Here is a 20,249-nt window from a genome sequence, read left to right as displayed (position 1 = left end):
TAATTCCGCGACCGGTCGCCGTCTCGTCCCGTCTGGCCGAAACGGCAGACGGAAACGGCGTCGTCTTACGCGAAGGAAGTTTCCCAGGAGCAGAGGACGGTAACGGGGCGGTCGTGTACGTGAATGAGAGATCGCGCGTGTGGCGGAGCGTAACGATCCCCGATGTCTCGAAGCGCCTCTCTCTCTCTCTCTCTCTCTCTCTCTCTCTCTCTCTCTCTGAATGCGCGTTGATTTGCAGAGAGATCGGCCGCATCGGTTTCATAGTTGCAATTAATAGCGCGATCATAAATCAAGTGCGCTTCACTCGGCCATTTTGTAATTTGACGCAGAGGGAAACTCGGATCGGTCGTGAGAGATTTTCCGAGCTTGTGACACACGCTCGGCGAGCCGTTCGATAAGAGCAAAACGTAACAATCGCGCGTCTTTCGCACGTAGCTTCATCCGGCGCGAATCGCGCCCTTGTCAGAACAATTCGCAGCATTGTCGCCGGGCGGCGTGAAACAAAACGAAAGGAGAGGAAAAATAAAATCGGGCGCACGATGCCAGGCGGATACGGATTAAAATCGTATTAATATGCATGCTCGCGCCGCGCACGAGTTCGCTTGGAAGCGACGGTGATGGAGCGACGAAATCTATCTCCCGCTGCCCGGCGAACAAACCTGTAATTTGTCAGAGTGATGGTCTCTAAGCCCCGGCATTATAATTTGCGCCTATGCGGGGTGTGAAAGGGGAAGAGAAAGAGGGAGGGGAGGAAGAGAGTGTGAGAGAGCAAACTGGAACCAGCCGAAAACGCGGGGGATAGAGAAGCTCGGGAAGGAAAGGGGGAGGGGGTCAACAGCCTCGGACACTCTTGGCTCGTACGCGGTGGAATCGATCGCGAGACTGGAACATCAAGAGAGCGACTAAGTATTCATGGTCGACGAGGAGTTTCGGCCCAGGCGGTGGTCCTATGAATTCCTCATGAGGGCCATGAATCTAATGGCGAATCAATCGCGAAATTACTGCCGGCGACGAAACGAGACGTCTGACCGCGAGGAGTCGCGGCCGCGACGCGCGGGCTTCTTCGAAAAGACTCGCTCGAGCCGAGCGTCGCGACGCGGAGGTTCCGCTAAGAATGAAATTATGCATAAGAGAGAGTCTCGGGGGAGTCGCTCGGACGTTTAATTCGTCATTACACATCGAGGACGGATTCCGTTGGTGCGAGCAGAATGTCTCACTGACTCGATATCGGAAAACCTCGTCGTTACGTGATATTAATCGTGTTGCGCGCGTTTTGTCGAGTCGGCAGAGCGGTTTTGCGCGATGACGGTAAACAGGTAGACGTTACGCGCCACTTTATCATCGCGCTTTTTCCGCCGGACGATCTCGTTGCCGCTCGACAGAAAAGGACGATTCCGCGCGACGGTTCTTTTCTCGCAAAAAACTTAAGAGGTCGCGACCGGGAGATGAGGACTGGGGAAAGGGAGAAGGAGAGAAAAAAGGAGAGAGAAAGAGAGAGAGAGAGAGAGAGAGAGAGAGAGAGAGAGAGAGAGAGAGAGAGAGAGAGTGCGTCCGTTAAATTACAAAAGGAGCGCGGTCGTATGTGCGTTACAATGTTTTCCTTCACATATGCCGAAAGGAAGTGTATCATAAGTTACCGGGTGGGTGAGATCTACGGCGACGGTTTGGCCCATAATTCATGCTTTTGTTCGATTCTGTCGGGCATTATTTTAGGTTACGTCGTGAAATGCTTTCGGGATCGCGGTTTACCATCCTTCCTTTTTCTTCTTTTTTCCTCGATAACCGGGAGAGAAATATGCCGAGTTTCCTGCCGCCTGGCCGAGCTTACCGGGGGTCTAATGCGAATCACCCTTGTTCGGCGTACGACCCGGCGCTATGGATGGTGTAGTGGTCGCACTCATGAGCGCGCTCCGCACTCGAACCGGGGAAGTGCTATCGGTCTGTGAATCGCACATTGATCTGAATTATGAAAAATTTATATCGAGTGAAATAGGAATTATTGCCACTATCGGGATTTTTCTCGAATAGGTACGTTAAATATAATTCTGAAGCGAGCAAGCGACATGTAACGTATTGCACGTTCGTGCAAAGACTTTGTCACTTTTCATTAAAGACTTTCTTTTTTCATTAAATTCTCACTCTCATTAAACTCTCTTAAAGAAATCTGGACATTAAGGAACAAAGGACAAAAGGAAAAACAGCGAGTCTCTTCGTAGGAGAATGCCTAAAAATAAAAATACCATGTCGATGTTGTTTATTACATTCGCCAAATTATTAATCATTCGTCATGATTTCGCTTCCTATTTTATTTGACAAACACGACGAACTTTTCACACTGACGTGACGCAAAACGACATGAGCAATCTGTCGTGGGGCGAATCGGGAGATTGATGCGCGACTCGAATAATTCCCTTCTGCATTTTTGTCCGGTAATTTCGGCACATCGCGACACGTCCCGGACTCGAATCCGCGACTTTGCGCGATATTTCGCGCGCTCGTAAAAAGTGTTCTCGGGGAAAAAATGTCCGTTATAAATAACCGGAGGGAGCCGTTACCCTCTTGGCGCGACGGGCGCGGGCCCCGTGCGATTTTAACGACGCGACCCCCGGGCGCGTCCTTCGCGCTCCTCGAAAATCGTCACCCGTGAGCGCGCGTCCACCTCCACCGTTCGGGCCGCGTGTCATTCATCTGTTGTCCTTTTAACAGCAGCGATAAAATATGCCTAGGCGTTCGTAAGAGGCAGAGAGTGCGAGAGCGGCCGAGATGCGCCCATACGAGCGGCGGGCGCTCTCGCTCGCGCACGGGGCGAGTGGCACTTTAAAGTATTTTCGGCAATATAAGGACTGACTTATGGCTTTTGCAATTCCCTCGAAAAATAGAGTGAGAGATGGAAAGGCGGAGGGGAGAGGAACGAGAGGAGAAAGGAAGATATCGACAGAAAAGGACTGGGTAGGAGCGAGGGGTGGAAGCGGGCGGGGAAGGGAGAGACGCGGACGCGTCTCGAGCGGGACGACCGGGATATTGCATTGTGTTTTCTTTCGGGACAAATGATTTACCGCGTTTCCCCTTGTATATCGCCGCGAGCTACAGCCCCGCAAAAACACGTAAGGAGTCGCGAGAGTCACCAAAAGCGACGACTACGAGGGTGCCGTCGGGCAGGGGATGGCGGCGACGAGAGAGGGAGGCTGGCGAGCCGCGCGATATGGGAGGTATTACATATTTATGGGCTTCTGGTCCCGGCACGGAAGCAAATTTCAGGCAAATCTCGGTCGGAAATAACGTTAGAGCCATTGGGACGTAAGGCCGCGCCGTTTTCGAGCGAGCGAACATATCCGCCTTCGCCGGCGGAATATTATTTTCCGGGGAAATGGCACGCGCGCGAGTCGCGCGCACACGTCGTTTTCTCTCCGCGCGCTTCGACTTTTGCGCCGAGCTTATTGCGAGTTAAACGTGAAATATCTTTCCGGGCGGTTGCGATTGAAGCAATTCTCGCGGCACGGCGGGCACGCGATCACCGGCTGGTAAGGCGAGCCAAGGCGAGGCAAGGCAAGGCAGAAATGAGACGAGCTAAAGCGACTTCGTCGAAGTCCGTCGGTGATCGGCCGGCTTATTCCCGGGGTGAATTTAAACGAGATGTATTATTTCCGCGGCTTTGTATCACTTACCCTCGGTAGTGTGCGCAACAGCTTGTAGCAACGAGAAACTGAGGAATCGACACACGAAAGTGGCAATAGTCGACACGTGTCCAGCCGGTGTCGCCAACTTGCAGCGCACGTTCGTACTATCGCGCACTTGGTTACTCGCGTGCTGAAGGCGCATTGTGTTCGCGCGTGTGTCTTTCGATGCTGCTGACATTGAAATTAATTCACCGCTGGTGGTTCACTTAACTTTATCGTATCTACGTATCTCTCTAGCGAATAGGATGCGCGCGATATGGGAAACATCGAGCGTGCGCGTATTTAAATGTTAACGATAAAGATCGCGCAAGATCGCGCGTTCGCTCGAGTGCGAACCCAATGTGCTACGGTAATGCCAGTGATATATCGGGAAACTTATTCGACGAGCGACTACACTTATCACCGAGGCGAATCGCGTCGAATCGCGCACTCATCCGGCCACCGTCGGCGCGTTATTCACCCCCGCGTTAGTCACGAGACACATCCATCCACCGTCTCGCGACAATTACCGTTCTTTTGTTCTCGACGCGCTCGGGAATAATCGGCCAGAGTTGACAGGCATTAGCGTTTATTGCGTCATTAACGTGAGATATCGACGGGCGTCTTCGCGAAAACCGGAAGAGCTTGACCCCGATTTCATGCTGCCCGCCGGGACATAATGCCCCCGTGGCTTCCGATTTGATTCGGTTGTATTTTATGCGAGTCCAGCGTGTCCCGGGGGGTCAAGGAGCGACGACGTTAGATCATGCGCGTCCTACAGGCCGCTACGAATTATTGAATATTGAGATAGAGCGAGGGGGCCACTTCTTTCGCGATCGCCGCCGAGAGGGAAACGCGGAAACAATGCTCCATCCCGCACGCCATGATTTACGTGGAAGCGTCGTACGACGCTTAGTCGAAATATCGTTCGGCGAAGAAGGGACTTGTTCCGCGTGCATTTACATCTAATCGAACGACGCGTTTTCTCGATTTACCACGTGAAAAAGTAGTTTTATCGCGACGGATAAGGAGCTGTTCTTACATATTTTTCCACCGCATGCTTCAAAGATATAATTTTGTTTATTTATTTATTTATTTATTTATTTATTCATTCATCTATTTCGCACGTTTAGAAGATTTTCTTCCGCTTATGCGCCAAGTTCAATTTTGCTCGAGAAAGCGGAAAGAAATGATTCGAGCGCGAATGCCATTCTGTATCCGCGAGTTTCGCTGAGTTGCGAGTAGTTTATTTTGCGTAACAATTAATCCTTCTCGCCGACCCATCAGTGGCCATTTAACGTCTGGCTTCTTAATTCGCCACCTCGATCAAATTACGCCGTTCGGGCCGCCGTCAGCCCTTTTCTAAGCAGCGCGTACTCGTCGGAATTAGATTCGCGCTACCAAAAGGCGCTCTTTAGTGCGCGTAGTCGCGCAGCCCCTTCCGCGCTCCGTTACGCGACGGGCGCCGGCAAAACGGAATAATTTTCGCCTGTGCAGACGAGAAGGGGGCGGATGAATAAGTGAGAAGACATCACTTCGCTTCGGTCCATTAGGCGTGTTGCGCCGCGCAAATAACTATCAAACAATTAACGGATCGAGAGACGAGTAAGAAAACCGAATCACGATCCGGACGGAAAAGGGAAACACGAGCAAACACACGCGCTATCTAATCTCCGTGATTCAGGGAGACGATCGAGATCTTGAAAATTTTACAAGTATATCGTGATTAAATCGCGCGCGCCTCGGACGTCTCCCTTATCTTAAATAGCCATTAAAGCATCCTCCTCGTTAAAAGTACCGCGCGCCTGATTTTAATTAGATTCGCATCTCTCCCCTCTCTCTCTCTCTCTCTCTCTCTCTCTCTTTCTCTCTCTCTTTCTTTCTCTCTCCATTCCTCTTCGATAAGAAAGAGAGATAAGATAGAAAGCCGGAGAAACACACAAGGAGAGAGAGAGAGAGTGAAACGCCGCGAGAAGCAAGCAACCCCTTGGCTGCCGGCCCATCCCTCGGCGAAATCCGGCGCCCGAGTAATTTTCGATTGCCAAGGCGAAACGACGGATGAATAAGTAAGAAGATATCGAGCCTCGAGCCGTTTGCGCCCACTTTGTACTTCGACCGCCGTCGATGCGGGATGGGGGGTGAATCAGGAGGCTGGGCGAGGACAGAGGGGGAGCTTTGCTAGATACGAGACAGAAAGGGGGGTTGGGTGCGGGCCCCGGCTACGCTGCCACGGGATTTCGCGAGCAATTACGTGATTAAGACGCCTCCGGCTGCGCTTGGGGTCTACTAAGTACGTACTTAGGTCTGATCCGTTACCGTACTAACTGGCTGCGTCTGTTTCTCTCTCTCTCTTTCTCCTTCTCTCTCTCTCCCTCTCTCTCTCTCTCTCTCTCTCTCTCTCTTTTTCTTCTCTTCTCTTCTCTTTGCCCTTTCCCGTACAGCTCTTTTTGCTCGCTACTTCATCCGACTTCACGCGATTCCTCTCCAAGCTTCTCTTTCACCCTTGTCGCCCCCCCTTTTATTGTTGCCACCACTATCTATTTCTCCTAGGATATCATTTTGCATTCTGTCACTTACCCTTTCGTTTGTAGCCTACTTCGCGTTTGTTATTCCGTATATTTTAATACCGCTCGAACGACGCGTAATTAAGTGCGACTCGTGTCATTGTCGCGACTGTCCGATGAGATACCGCGGTTCCCCTCGTCTCGTTTCTATCATTCAATTCAATTGGAATTCGAAGTTAGCTTTATAATTCAGATCGGACTTGTCGTATCGCGCGTTTGTTGTCGCGAGAGATCTCGCCCGTATTCACTGTGATATCTAAACGTCTCGCAAGTTTGCACGTGCGTGCGAGTTCTGGAACACCAAGTTCCACTCTACTTTGCTCCACTCTCCTTGTACTCTCGCACCTCTGTTTTCATCCCTCTCGTCTTCTCCGACCTTCACGGTGAAGCCTATACACACTCCACGAGTTCCCTCGTGAAACGTTGGGAAATGCGGTGGTAGAGAGCCGCGTTCCAGGGACTGGTGGCTGGCTGGCTGGCTGGCTGGCTGGCTGGCTTTGCCGACGACGTGAGTTTCAGTTTACCGGAAATTAACTAAATAATTCAAGAGGCGCAATCCTCCCCCTCCCCCTGTGCGTTCTCTCCAGCATCCCTCATCAGAACAGGCCGTCCTTGTCTGCCTCGTCTCGCAGCCGGTCTCGTCTGCGACCGGCGACGAATACACCTCTCGGTGGAGCGACTCGTGCCGACGTAAATTAAAAAAGGCTGCTGTCCAGCCTTTTATCATCCGCTCGCTGTCGTGCCCGGCGCTGGGTTTATGGACTCGCGAGAGGAGTTTCGGCCGCGTTAGGTATTCATTAGAGACGATGGACAAGCGCGCGCGACTGCGCCCGGATAGGTGGTGGTAAAATAAAAAGGGTAATAATTGCTCTCGGGTAAAGCTCCCGCGTGCGTGGGCGTATAAACATTTTACGGTGCTTTTAATTAATCCGGGAATCAGGATGCTTTTCTCCTTCTCTCTCTGTGTCTCTCTCTTTCTTGCGGAGGTAACATTATTCGCGCGTTATGAGGAGAGACAGAGGGCGAATGAAGAAACTGACGCACGGCTGATACTCACACCGAAATACTCGCCAATCGGCCATTCTTCGTAACAACGTGTCCGGCAGAGACAGCAGATTCTCGTTGAATCCGCCCAACTTGGGTTACCGCGAGCCCTCAGCACGATAAATCGAAATCGCTCGGCTACCTGAGCTCTCTCGACCGATCCCCTTAATCTAACTCCGATAATACCTTTGTTTGCTTAATTACTTTGCTCGGTGGAACTGTAAAATTAGAACGATCCCGTTCCGTTCACTTACGCGCGCTTGTGCGAAAGAGAGAGAGAGAGAGAGAGAGGGGGAGAGAGAGAGAGAGAGAGAGAGAGAGAGAAAGGGAGATAAAGAGGAGAGCCGATAACGATAAAAAGCGCCGAGCGTCAATGGACGAATTTCACTGCGTCCTCCCCTTTTCGCCGACGACTCGTCTGATGCGTCGAACTGCCGCGAGTGCCTAAGGGGTATATGACGCGTGGCATGGTGTGAACGAGGCCTCATTTGAATCCGAATGGAGACGATTTTCGCAGAAGAGGCTGTCAGTGAAATGGCAGTTCGCGAGGGGGCGGCAGATAGAGAGACAGAATGAGAGTGAGCTTCGGGGTGGTTCGGGGGCTAGAGGGAGTGCGGAGCGGGTAGGTAGCGGCTGGAGGATCGGGGGAGGACGAGCCGAAGAGAGAAGAAGAGTAGCGCGCGAGGAGACGTTTCGCTCTCTGGCGTAACGACGATGCTAGCAATATGTCAGCGACAGATATTCGTATTGGTATTCCTCGGCGAACGCGAGCCATCGACCGGAAGCTCATGTATTTCCGTTTGCACGCGGCGCGTCGCGTCGCGTCGCGTCGCGTCGGGATTTCTTTTCTTCCTCTCTCGGAATTGGATTTCTTCGCCGTCTATACCAGCGAGATACGTGCGCGTGTGCGTGCGTGAACGCGCGTCAAAGGATCTGCATGTGATTTAGCGGAGGTATGAAGGGAGGGATCCTCGCGCGAGGATCGCGTTGATCGTGAGACGAAACGACCGCCGGGCGAGACGCGTGTGTCCTGGAGGGAATTAAGATCTTTCCTTCTCTCTTTTTTCTTTTTTAATTAATTTTGATCGGAACATTCGGCCAATCTCCGACACGTTTCGCGATAATTCGCGCCCTCCCTCCTACCGTCCATTTTCATCAAAATACCAACCGCCCAGCGTCGTTATTAAGTCCCCGGCGAAAGACGCGGCTTCTCAAGTCGTAAGAATTTCCCGCGAAGAAAAGACAGAACAAGGCGCGCCGCTGAATGCCGCTCTCTCCATTATTAGCGTTTTCGTCGTATCCTCCTCTCTTACCCCTGCGTTTCCCCACGCCTGTTCCATCCTCGGGATTATTATCCTGCCGATTTCATAACATCCTTCGAGGCGATGCCGCCACCGCTGCCTCCTTCTTCCTGCCTGCTGCCTCTTAGCACACCCGCCGCTTCCGGCGTATATACCACCTCTCGCACTCCATTAAAGTAATGAAGACACCGACGACGGCTTGCTTCGCGCGCGCGCGCGCGCTTCGTGACGCTTCGGGGTCCAAAGGGTTTCCTTCCGAGGAATTTATTCCGCGTCGGGGGGAGCCGTTAAACTCAAAACAAAACCCGAAGAGCATTCCTCCGACCTCCCTCGCCTTCGCGTCTCTCTTCCCTCATTTTCCGCGGCTCTCGCGTCTTAACCTTATTCGCGATTCCCCCCGCGCGCGACCGGGCGTCGCGTTTCTCGTCTCAGCGAGGAGCGTTTTATCGTTCCGCCTGTTTTGCAACCCGGACATTAACCCGCGACGTGAGGAAAAGGGGGAGAAGCAAAGAGAGAGAGAGAGTGGATGGGGGAGAAGAGAGGTGTTATTATTCTTAAACTGCAACACCCGACCGCTCTCCTACGGCCTCTTCATTGCCACCTAATTTGACGTTCGCCGACGCCCGCAGTTTCGCGTTACACGCGGAGTATAACGCGACCTCCTTCCCTCTCCTCTCCTCGCGGCCCCGTCCGTCTTAATTCACTTTAGCCGCGCGATGATCGCGCCAGAAACTTAAGCGAACTGCACCGGCGCCGCTAATAGCGTTACAAATGGAAACATGTCCATCGGGGGAGTTTGGATTTGATTATGGCCACCCTGAAATTCACAGCCGCGCGATATCTCGACGTATTAGATTTTGCAATTATGATATTATCCCGACGCGCTCCTTCATTATTCCGATTAGACGCTCGCGACGTCGTCAGCGATGCAACCAGACCAGAGAGTCCCTCCGGAGGGGCGAGGAAGTGAAGGCGCAGCATCTCGATGAGATGATAGAAATTTTTCGTCAGATCCTGCTCCTCGACGTTAAAGAATAACTCGCGAAATCCAACAACGTTCGGCAGTGACGACGGTTTATAGTCTCGCGCAAATTGCAGTAATTCTTTCCTCTCCCACTTGATGTCGACGCGTGACCAAGCTGTCGAGTTTTAATTGCGCGTCAATTTCCGGCTTGTCACACGAGTCGGAGAGATCGAGACAGCCGAAATGAGAGATATTCGCGGGTCGCGCATGCACTCGTCGCTCGCCATATGTCGCGCCGCTGGTCGCGTGCCTTCACGAGAGGCCTTTCGTGGTAGCGTAATTACGTGCTCAAGAAATAATGAACGACTAATATTGTCGTCCTGGCTGTCGCTGCCACCCTCCCCCCCCCCTCCACTCGTACTCTCTTTCTCTTTCCCTCTATCCCTCCCTTCCCTCCGCTCTGTCCCAAAAGCGGTCGGTCCGTCGCGACTTATCGACCTTTCGTTTTGTTGCTTTCTCAGTCGTTCTGCTGACACGAGTCCTTTGATTGTCCGACCTTTTGTACGGTGCATTCACGTGCTCGCTCCTTTATATTCGCCGCTCGTTGTGTCTCAGCGAGCACGCGGTCGCGGGCGGTATCGATTTGTTTCGAATGCGGGTTTCGATTTCGAGCGCACTTCAATCGCGCAGTCGGCAGATAAGGATCTGCGCGCCGGCAGGTGAGGCGTGGGAAGCCGCTTTATTTAGTCGTTTTATTATCGAGAATCCGCGAATGCCGAGATCCGAGATAGGAATAACGGTACGAGAGAGGAGCACTGTCGGGAATAATATTGGCCGCGCGAATCAGCGCTCGCGAGTGTTTTATTTGCCCGCGGCAACGGCGGACTACGAGTGTCTATATTTCGGTTTTGGTACATCTCCTTACTGTCGGTAAATTTGTCAAGCGTCCGTCGGAGAAACAAAATAATCGAATCTAAATCGGAAATGGTATTCGCTAAAATTCCCGCTATATCATTAGACAAATTATAGCAGACTCACGATGTCGAGGAAAGATCGATCGAATTCTAAGCGTTGACGCGTCACGCGGATATGCTTCTCTTTGTTGTGTTTTGCCTACGCGACGATAAAATCCCGAGCGCTACGCGGCAATTACAATCATAAACGCGAGCGCACCGTGGCGTCAGTTTCACAGCGGAGGCGCGGTGTGTTCGCAACAGCTCGACCTCGAAAATTTATACACCCTCCGCGCGAACGACACTCCGCTCGCGCCGTAAATCAAACGTCGTGGCGGCGTTTGAGGATAAATAGTAGAAACGTGTCTCTCTCGTGTAAGTTCCCGCAACGCCACCGCCGCCGCGCCGTCTACTTTAGAACGGGGCCGAGTGAGGAAGCGAGAGAAAAAGAAAGAGAGAGAGAGAGAGAGAGAGAGAGAGAGAGAGAGAGAGAGAGAGAGAGAGAGCGAGCGAGCGGCTCGCCATTAATTAAACTCTTTGTCGCGCGATCAGGAAGCGAGTCGCATCCACCCCGATTCGTCGCGGAGGCGGCTCTCCCGGCTCGATAGATTTCGGCGCGATACATCCCGCGAGAGGAGAAGGAGGGGGAGGGGTGGAGGGAGGAGCGGTTGCTGCGAGGAACACTCCCGCGTCGAGCCCCGCGCTCTGTCGCGCGTTCCTCCTCTCTCGCCTTCTTTCTCCCGCGGAGAGCCGGAGGGACGAGGCGCTGTCGGCGGGGGAGGGTTCTAATTAATGGGTGGCACTGTGCTTGACATGTTTACTCTGGACGCAACCCCTTGAGTCTCTCGCACTCCTACCTTTCTATTCTTTTCCAGTGAGGGCGATACAGTGGTACACGGTAGCGTGCGCTCGCTTCCCTCTCGCTCCTTGCCGCCTTCTTCCTCACGCTCCCACCTCTCCTTCCAGCCGCACCTCCTCCGCCTCCGCCTCCGCCTCCGCCGCGTCCTTCGCCCGTTCTTCTTCCCTCTTTCCCCCTTCTTCTTTATTGTTTTATTTCCGCGAGTTTAGTCAAAAGCGCCACGCAAATACGCGCTCGGCGAGCGACCAATTATGCCGTGCCGGAGTACACCGGCGAGAAACTTTAGAGTTCTGATTAAACAAGGCGCTCTTAATGGATGGTGCTTCCGGCAGCGGGTGCTGGAAACACGTCATGCGCGCCTAAGCGATCGGCGTGATAGCGGGAAGAAATTGAGCAAGAGAGGGCGAGCGCGCAAACAGCGCGCGCTTGCCCTCTCCTCCCTCTCGCCCACCCGGCGAGAGTTGTTAATATTAGCGGAACAATAGCGAGCCGCTCTCTATTCGAATATTCTCGGTGAGAGCCGGTCGTAGCTCCGGCACCGATCAAACGATCATTCGCGCGCATCGCCGCGTCGGGCACTTGATCAGCCTCGCTCCTAATGAAATCGGTCGGAGTTATTAAGTATTTGCCGCAACGCGAATCGAGGCCTTTTGCTCGTGTCCTTCTTTATACGCGTGGTGCGACGAGATTAACACGGCGGCGAGTCGGACGCGCAGTGCCTTTCGCTCGCAATCTTCGGTGCAGCCGTGACTCATACGATTGCATACGTATACACGCGAGCAGCGTGGAATAATAATAATAATATTATTATTGCCGGTACCGCGATTGCAAGCGATATCGTAAACCTCTCCCGCGTTGCTGCCTGATACACGAATTGACAGGGAGACGCACGAGGCGAGCGCAATTTTCTCGCGTTTCAACGGCGCGTCTATTTTCGAGCGGCGATTAAGCGCGGTCGCTTAACAGCCGGCCGAGTATCTCGCGCTCTCGTACAACTGGGCAGCGCGAGATGCGAGTGTTACTCCTGTCGCTGATAATGCAAAGAGATCAAAAGGAGCGCGACGCGCTGGACGCGAGTTCACCGCGGCGCAGCGACTTCGCACGCGATGCGGCGGCGACGGCGACGGCGGTGACGTCGCGTGTGCATGCGTGCGTGCGTGTGTGCGTACGTGTGTGACCGCGGCTAGTCCCGGATCTTCAAGTTCAAGTTGACGAAAAATGCAAGTTCGCGTTAGCGCGCTTCTACCGAATTGTCGAACTGCCGAGGGGGAAGGGGATTAAAGAGCATCGCCTCTCGAAATTCTCGACGATGAGAAAATGCAACGCGTGCGGCGTTACACGCGACTCGTCAATGACGCGCGATTGTCGCGATGAATTATCCCAACGGGGTGCGCGATGTTGCGGATAATCCCCTATCGGTAACAGCGCGCTGTGACTTACGACCGAGCGATTCTCGTTTCACCGAGTTTCATTCCCGCATTCCCGCACAGTTGCGATAATTATCGGTAATGTCGCGCGTTCCATCTTCTTTAATCTCGACGTGTATCGGCTTGCATATTACGCGACCGGTGTGCACCGAGCTGTCGCGATATCGACCGCCTATATTTGTATGACAAATTTTCAACATTTTGTGATCATCAGCGTCGATTGTAAGCTAAGTGGTGCTGCCAACAAACAAACACCTTTCCGCGGCTCGCAAACGACGATGACGTTCCGCGTGGTCACCCTTATCATTTTCCTGTTGCCAGCTGATCTCTCCTCGCCTCAAGTCGCGACTCGACTCTCGAGTCGGTCGCCACCGTAACCTGAATAAACCGATAGCTTTGTCGCGGGCGAGGAAGGGTGCTCGTCGAGATATCGAGATCAATTTATCGCGCCTATGCAGTAGCATTGTACTCTACCCAGATGATAATCGCACCCGCAGTTAATGCAACATAGTGTTATGTGCGCTCCGCGATCCGCCTAAACCTGAATACACAGCGGGCTGTACATTACCGAGCCAATGTTACTCGGTGCAGCAGTGATAACAACGCCGCTCACACGATAAGCCCAGAGTCATGCGAACTTGTACCCCTTGCCTTTTGTCGCGCGACGTATTTAAACGGCGTTGTTGCTCGGCAAAGCCTGAAATCTACAAAGCGTGTAAACTCGGTATTACCCGGCTGGAAATTAAATAGATCACTTTTCTCGCTTCGCGCCGACTTGCACAATGCTGCCCCGGAATATTTATGACGGTTGCACGAGGGCTGCAAAGGGCTGGAGAGAATCGGAGATAGTGGAGGAAGAGAAATCGCCAGGAGAAGAGAGAACAAACACACGAGACGCGCACGTCGAGTTTGTCGAGAGAGGCCAAACTTGATTTAAGCGTGCCAGCGTGTACACACGATTACATCCGAGATACAGTAGCGTGACATTAGTATTAATCAATTCCATGCAATTTCCAAATACGCCTGATCGATCCCGGCTACTCAAGATAATTATGGCCTCGGAAGCTGCTACAGGTGCTTGTCCGTATCCTCGCTCGCGCCCTCTAATGCGCCCCCACAAATCAATGCGGTGCGACGTGTAGCATGACATAGCTGCAACGTGCGATATCTACCTGTCACAGGACGAGCGAGGACGAGCGAGGACGAGCGAGGACGAGCGAGGACGAGCGAGGACGAGCGAGCACAGGAGGAGCTCGCGCGCGCAGGGCGCAAGACGGGCGCGGAATTGCAAACCGTGTTGCGAGACGAGAGAGTTGCGAAAGAGCGCGCGTCGTTCACAGGACAAATCCCCGGAGAGTCGCTCCTGCGGCCCCGCGCCGATGCAAGATGCATCGCGACGTCGAGACTATTACGGCGGACGTTATAGCGTGAGTTAGCGTTGCCGGTCCGGGAGAGCTCTCGGACCGCGTCCACGATCCGCGATCGCGCGTCGCTTCGTGACGAATGTGAGCGCTCCCGACGATCGTTGAACTTTAATCTCCACCGGCGGATCGGCTGGTATTTCGAGCGGATCGCGATCCTGGACGGGAGAAGAGCGAGACGTTGTGTGATTCGAATGTAGAATCGAGTCGAGAGTAACGAGAAGGATGTGGGATCGAGGGGGAAAGAGAGAACTAGAGTTTGTTGTTTGTTGGTCCTGTGAGTGCGTTACTTATTAGGCAGCCTGCATTAGATTTGACAAGAGATGGATGGATGGATAAATGCGTTCATACATTATCGCTTCTTTCCTTCTAAGAGCATTAAGAAGAAAGCAATTGAAGGCTGTCGCGGTTGCTCGGCGTTTCAGCTGAGATTTACATGCGTTGGGCAATCGATGAAGAGAATACGGCAATCAGTCTGCTCTCTACAATTACGAGACAGAGAGGTAAAGTAAGATTGAGTTCAAAATGCGCAAGAGAACGCTCGGAGAAAGTCCGCGAGAGAACTTCACAGGCGCACGCGCGCAATCTCCCGAAGGTACGGCTTGATCGATCGCGTATCCATTCGAGATGATTATCGTCAGCCAAGCCACCGCGATTGCTGTCATCTGCGCTCTGCCATTCCCTAATGCGAGTCTACGGTTCGGCGGAAGGCAACGTGTTGCACGACACGGTTGCGGTATCGGAGATTCAGCTTGCGGTAATGAATGGCGCGCGCGCGCGCGTTGCACGCTTATGGCTCAATGCGGCACGGCTTGATACGGTAGCTTAGAAGAGCATTTGTCGTTCGCGCCGGTGAACAATCGATCATCGGGCCGCATTCCTTCGACCTCGCGTTCTTCACCGCAGCACGGCAACTCGTATCTCGGGCAAATCGGCTTTCGCCCGACGACGGATCAGTTCGACGAGGTGATAATTTAATGAAAAAAATCTCTCGCCGCGTCGTCTCGTCGTACATCGAGTAGACGCTTGGATAATTAGCGCCGTACTCGTGTTTTAATGAACGAGACGTCGGTGTGCGACGAGCCGCGTCGTTCAGAGATCGGCAACTGAATGCAATGGAATTGCCGGATGGCACACACCGGTGAATAGGCAGCAGAGACGCGCGCAGTAACTTAGGTAGCAATTTCAATTCGACGATTAATCGATAGACACCACTTCGCGTGATTGCCGCCTTTGAGGCTTGCGGAAACACGTTCGCTAATTACAATTATGCAAGATTACATGTCGCGTCGCGTCGCGTCGCGGCTTCGGTTGCCTATTCGCGCGAATTCGAGTGGCTCGCGCAAGAATTTTGCATCGTCGAGCAGCGGGCGTTTTAATTCGCACGCAGTCTTCATTTGCCGCTTTGAGCATTCGTCGCTTTAATTGAACGCTCCTCCGGAATGCGCAGCGGAAACGAGACCGAGCAGCCGGCGGGAGGGCAGGAGGAACTTTGCTCGCAATTTTCAGACGGCGTGTATGATCGATCGACTAGACACTCGAGACGCTCGTGGCGCGGAAACTCGATGCTCGCTATTAGACGTTAGTTGTATCTCTCTCTCCGTCTCTTGCGGTTCCCCCCCCCTCTCTCTCTCTCTCTCTCTCTCTCTCTTTTTCTACGCGGTGCTGCAAGTTGCATAATGAATGTAATCGGCACGATTATACACACGCAATATATATATATATATATCGCGTTACATCAATTACCCGCGTTCGCTCGCTCCCGTCGCTTACTTGCCTCATCTTTACATCGAGCCAAACACGAGACTCGCGACGCACGGGAAGTTCGACTTGAAAGCAAACAGCCGCCGGCACGGGGCGTTAATAATTGATTACGGCGTTAAACTCGCGGATGCGCGCGGCCCGAGTGTAACCTCCGGGCAGCGGCGCGGCGCAGCGCGGCGCTCAGGGTATTCGATTACCCGTTTTCCCGGGAAAACGCGATGGAATATTATAATAAGATAACGCCCATAGCGATATTCGCGGCGTGCATAGCGCACCCCGCGCGTATGCCGTACATCTCCGGCTCGTCGACGTATTGCCAAACGCGAAGCTTTGTTCGCGCCTGCTCGCCTCCTCCGTGGCGGCCGCTGCGAGAGCCGGACAACGGCTGCGACGATAAATCACCGCAATTAGTCGCGGCTGATCGCCGCGTGAATCGCGGTCGACTTGGCGCGAGCTCTGCCGAGAAGACGCACACTCTCGGCGATATCGATCGTCGATCCTATCCTCCGCGTTGTACTTATCGTACGCGTGGGGAACCCCTTTCAGGGCAGTCTCCCGCGCGAGCCGGTCTCGGCGATAAATAAATTTCGCCACGCGATGCTCACAATTCTTCGTCGGGCTGCGGAACTGGCACACACACACACACGCATACACACACCAGCTCTATTTCGTGAATCGGCCAACTCGGCTAGCTTAGCTAGCTGGCCAGTCAGACACCCACACAGACACACGGGAGCGCACACGAACGTGCGTATACCACTTTTGCCGGCCGCGTAGGTCCGGCTGTAAATCAATTCGGCACATCGGAGGTATTTCAGTTAAATGACACATGAGTGTCCTATAGACGCTCTCTTTCTCCGCTCCACTTGCTCGTACGCTTCGTCTCTCTCTTTTTCTCGTCCTCGTCACCCTTCCTCCCGTCCTCCTCCTTGCTTTCTTTTCAAGCATACAGCCCCGAGAGAGGATCCTGCACGGTAGTCTCGGGTAGTAGTATTGAATGCGACGCATTATACGACGCAGTCTGACCGTACGATATTGCGAGAGGAGAGGAGTTGGCCGAGGGTGCGAGAGAGAGAGAGAGAGAGAGAGAGAGAGAGAGAGAGAGAGAGAGAGAGAAAGAGAGAGAGGGGGGGGAGGACAGCAGGGAGGAAAGAGAGAAGATGGGCGCGAGGGTCGAATAGGGTGAAGAGGAATAAGTGAGAAGGGCGCCAAGTCTGGCGAATGGAACGGGAGTCGCGAAACGGAGCTCGAGTTATGTACCGTCCACCCTTGGCCAATGGGCGCGTTAAATTATGTCTTGTCTCGAGCCGGGACGTTACATCTCTAGACTCCTGAATGCCGGGACCCCTCGCGAGAAATGTACAGTCAGAGTCGCGTCGGAGTCTCCCCGTGCAAGCGATCACACGAGATCGAACGTTTAATCGGATTAATTAGCGGCGGAATCGCGGTTTAGAATATAACGACATTTTTCACAGGGTTGTTCGTCTCTCTCTTTCTCTCTCTCTCTCTCTCTCTCTCTCTCTCTCTCTCTCTCTCTCTCTCTCTCTCTCTCTCTCTCGTCTCGTCGAAAATCTCAAATATCGCGGGAGGTTATATATATTTCTTTCTCTTTTCTCCTTTTAATCGACGGTACTCGCACGATCTTCGAACATTAAAAGTGTTCATTGCTCTGTTATCTGGGAAATGTCGACTGGCTCTTCTCAGGAAAGTGTAAACGACAGCGTAGAGAGACGACGATTCGCGACGATAAGAAATCTTGAACGGGAGTCCGAGACCATTCGGGCGCTCGGGGTTTCCCTACCCCTTCCGGAATCTGATTCGTCTTATCCCTTTCTTCTCCAGAATTCGTGTTCCGCGTCTGGTAACGAGGGACCGGCGCGCGGGGACAGGAAGAGGCCAAGTTTTATGGACGGACCGCCGTCGCGTCCGGGGGAGGTGGAGAATAGAAAACGGGACGGAATGGGGCGGACGTGAGGGTGGAAAGCGGGAAATAAGGGAAAAGCGCGATCTGGGAATCGCGTAATGAGACTCTCAAAATATAGCTAAGGACGATTGTCGAGGGTCAGTCTACCGTGCCTTAACTGCAACTGTCCATTTTTATTATTTTCCTTCCGCTCCGCCCTTCTCTCCTTGCACTCTCCCCCTCTGCGGTCCCCCCGCGCCGCCCCTCGCCGTCGCGCGAGGGTCCTCGCTCTCTCCGCGTCCTCGGCGCGTCGGTATGGTCGAACGATAAATTTAAGACGCTTACTGCCTGCCCAATCGCGCGACGTGAGTAACGAAATTGAGTGACTGCGGTGATGATGATCTACCGAAATATAGAGAGAAATATAGAGAGGAAATAAGAAGACGTACGATAAAACATTGGCACGCACACGCATCGGTACGCATCGAGGACGGTGGCAATTACGACGGAGCGTTATCTGCGCAAGCGAAACTTGCAATCCCCAAAACCGTAGTCGCCGTTTACGGAGAAACGGTGCGCTGCATTTTGATTGATTTCTGCCATTTCCCTTTCTATTTGCATTTCGCGACTGGAATTTTGAGGCAAATTTACGCTATACGGTATCTCGTCTCTTGCGCGAAGTTTAAAGCGCGGTGATACAAAATGTACGAGTGCCTTTTTTCTTTTCTCTTTTTTTTTTTTCTGACAATTAAAGCGCAAGACGTATTTGCATTCTTGACGACACAACTCGAGCCGAATACGTGACGCATCTGATTCGTCACGGGAGCAACATGAACAAACGGTAATTCAGACGTCAAAAGCTACGCGTAGCTTATCGTAATAGTTGGCCGTAGTAAACGGGACGCAAAAATACGACCCGTACGTACGGTAGACACTATTCCTGCCCGCGGACCCAGACAAAACAGTTGCACGCTAAATTGGCAATATTCCACCCGTGTGTACTCGGCCGTCGCTGAAATTGGAAATGTAGCTCGCGCACCTAGATTGGCCGGCCTCGGTCGAGCGAGAACACTCTCTCTCTCTCTCTCTCTCTCTCTCTCTCTCTCTCTCTCTCTCTCTCTCTCTCTCTCCCCCCCCCTCTTTTCCTCTCTCCGTCTCTCTATCCGCTTTTTTTACCCTCGCTTGTCTGTTATTGCCACGTCACCGGGGAGAATATCGGTACCGGGACGCGTTTTATTAGACGGAATTCCTAACTGTAACGATTTATCTGCGCTGCCGCAGATATTGCCCGGTTGCGCCGTCACCTCTTATTATCTCCCTACCTTTTTCGCGCGTTCGCCTCGCGGCCATGACTGCCGCGAGTTCGCGGTTTCCGAGGGCCGCGGCGCAGCCGGCAAAAAGGTGAGGTCGCACTTTTATTACCGTCATTATTATCGTTATCGTAATGCAGGGGCGCGGAGAGAACGGCGGTAGGAGAGGCGGACAGGCATACGCAGAGAGGTACCGTCGTAAAATTCGGAGTATTTCTCGTAATTGCGAATCGTCACGGACTGGCCGTTTCTTCCGTCGCTTTGACCCTTTCGCGAAGAAACGCGCTGGAGATCATCTCTCTCTCTCTCTCTCCCTCGATGTCAGGTCGCCACGTTTTTGCCGTAAAACGCGGCTATACGACTCATGTAGGTATCCGCCGACCGAGAAACGATCGCCGGGAAAAACCGCAGGTTCCTCCGTCGTTTCTTTCGATGAGGATTTTTAGCCGCGGGTAATTTTCGAAACGAATACAGACGTCGGGATTCTCGCGGCTGTCGTGCAGCTGTAATATCCAGAGATCGTAGCGAGGATCGTAGGAGGAGCGCGCGATTGGGCGACTTTATACGACGAATTTTTTTCTTACACAATTTCCTTATAAAAATCCTTACAAAATTTTCCTTACACAATTCGTGATAATTAGCTATGATTTTCCGACGAGTACTCGAGAAACGAGCAACATGACACAAACGCGAACAACAGACTAATAGCGAGCGAAAAGCCACTCTCCGCCAAATCTCCTTCCTCGCGTCAATCGTGTCGACTTGGCGGATTCGAGTTGCCGAATCGAAGTGTATTTTCCGCTCGAACGAAAGAACGAGATCGTCCTCGTGCCGTCGTCGCCGCTGTCACTTTCATCCCGCGCGCGCGGCGTGCCCCGGCCGGAGCGGAGGCGCAAAATCGCCGAAAGCGGCGATCGGTCCCGGTCGAGTACACGGCTCATCTCTCGTTCGCCTCGACCTCGACGCTTTCCGGCACAAAACGAACGAAATGGTTTTGACGTGAAGTGCGGCAGCGGCGGCGGCGGCGGCGGCGGCGGCGCCGAGGGTACGGCGGACCGACGCGGCGTTCCATAATCCATTGTG

The sequence above is a fragment of the Harpegnathos saltator genome, unplaced genomic scaffold (assembly GCF_003227715.2).
Source record: "Harpegnathos saltator strain DR-91 unplaced genomic scaffold, Hsal_v8.6 scaffold184, whole genome shotgun sequence".
Classification (NCBI taxonomy): Eukaryota; Metazoa; Arthropoda; class Insecta; order Hymenoptera; family Formicidae; genus Harpegnathos; species Harpegnathos saltator.
Note: the sequence above shows the minus strand (reverse complement) of the source record.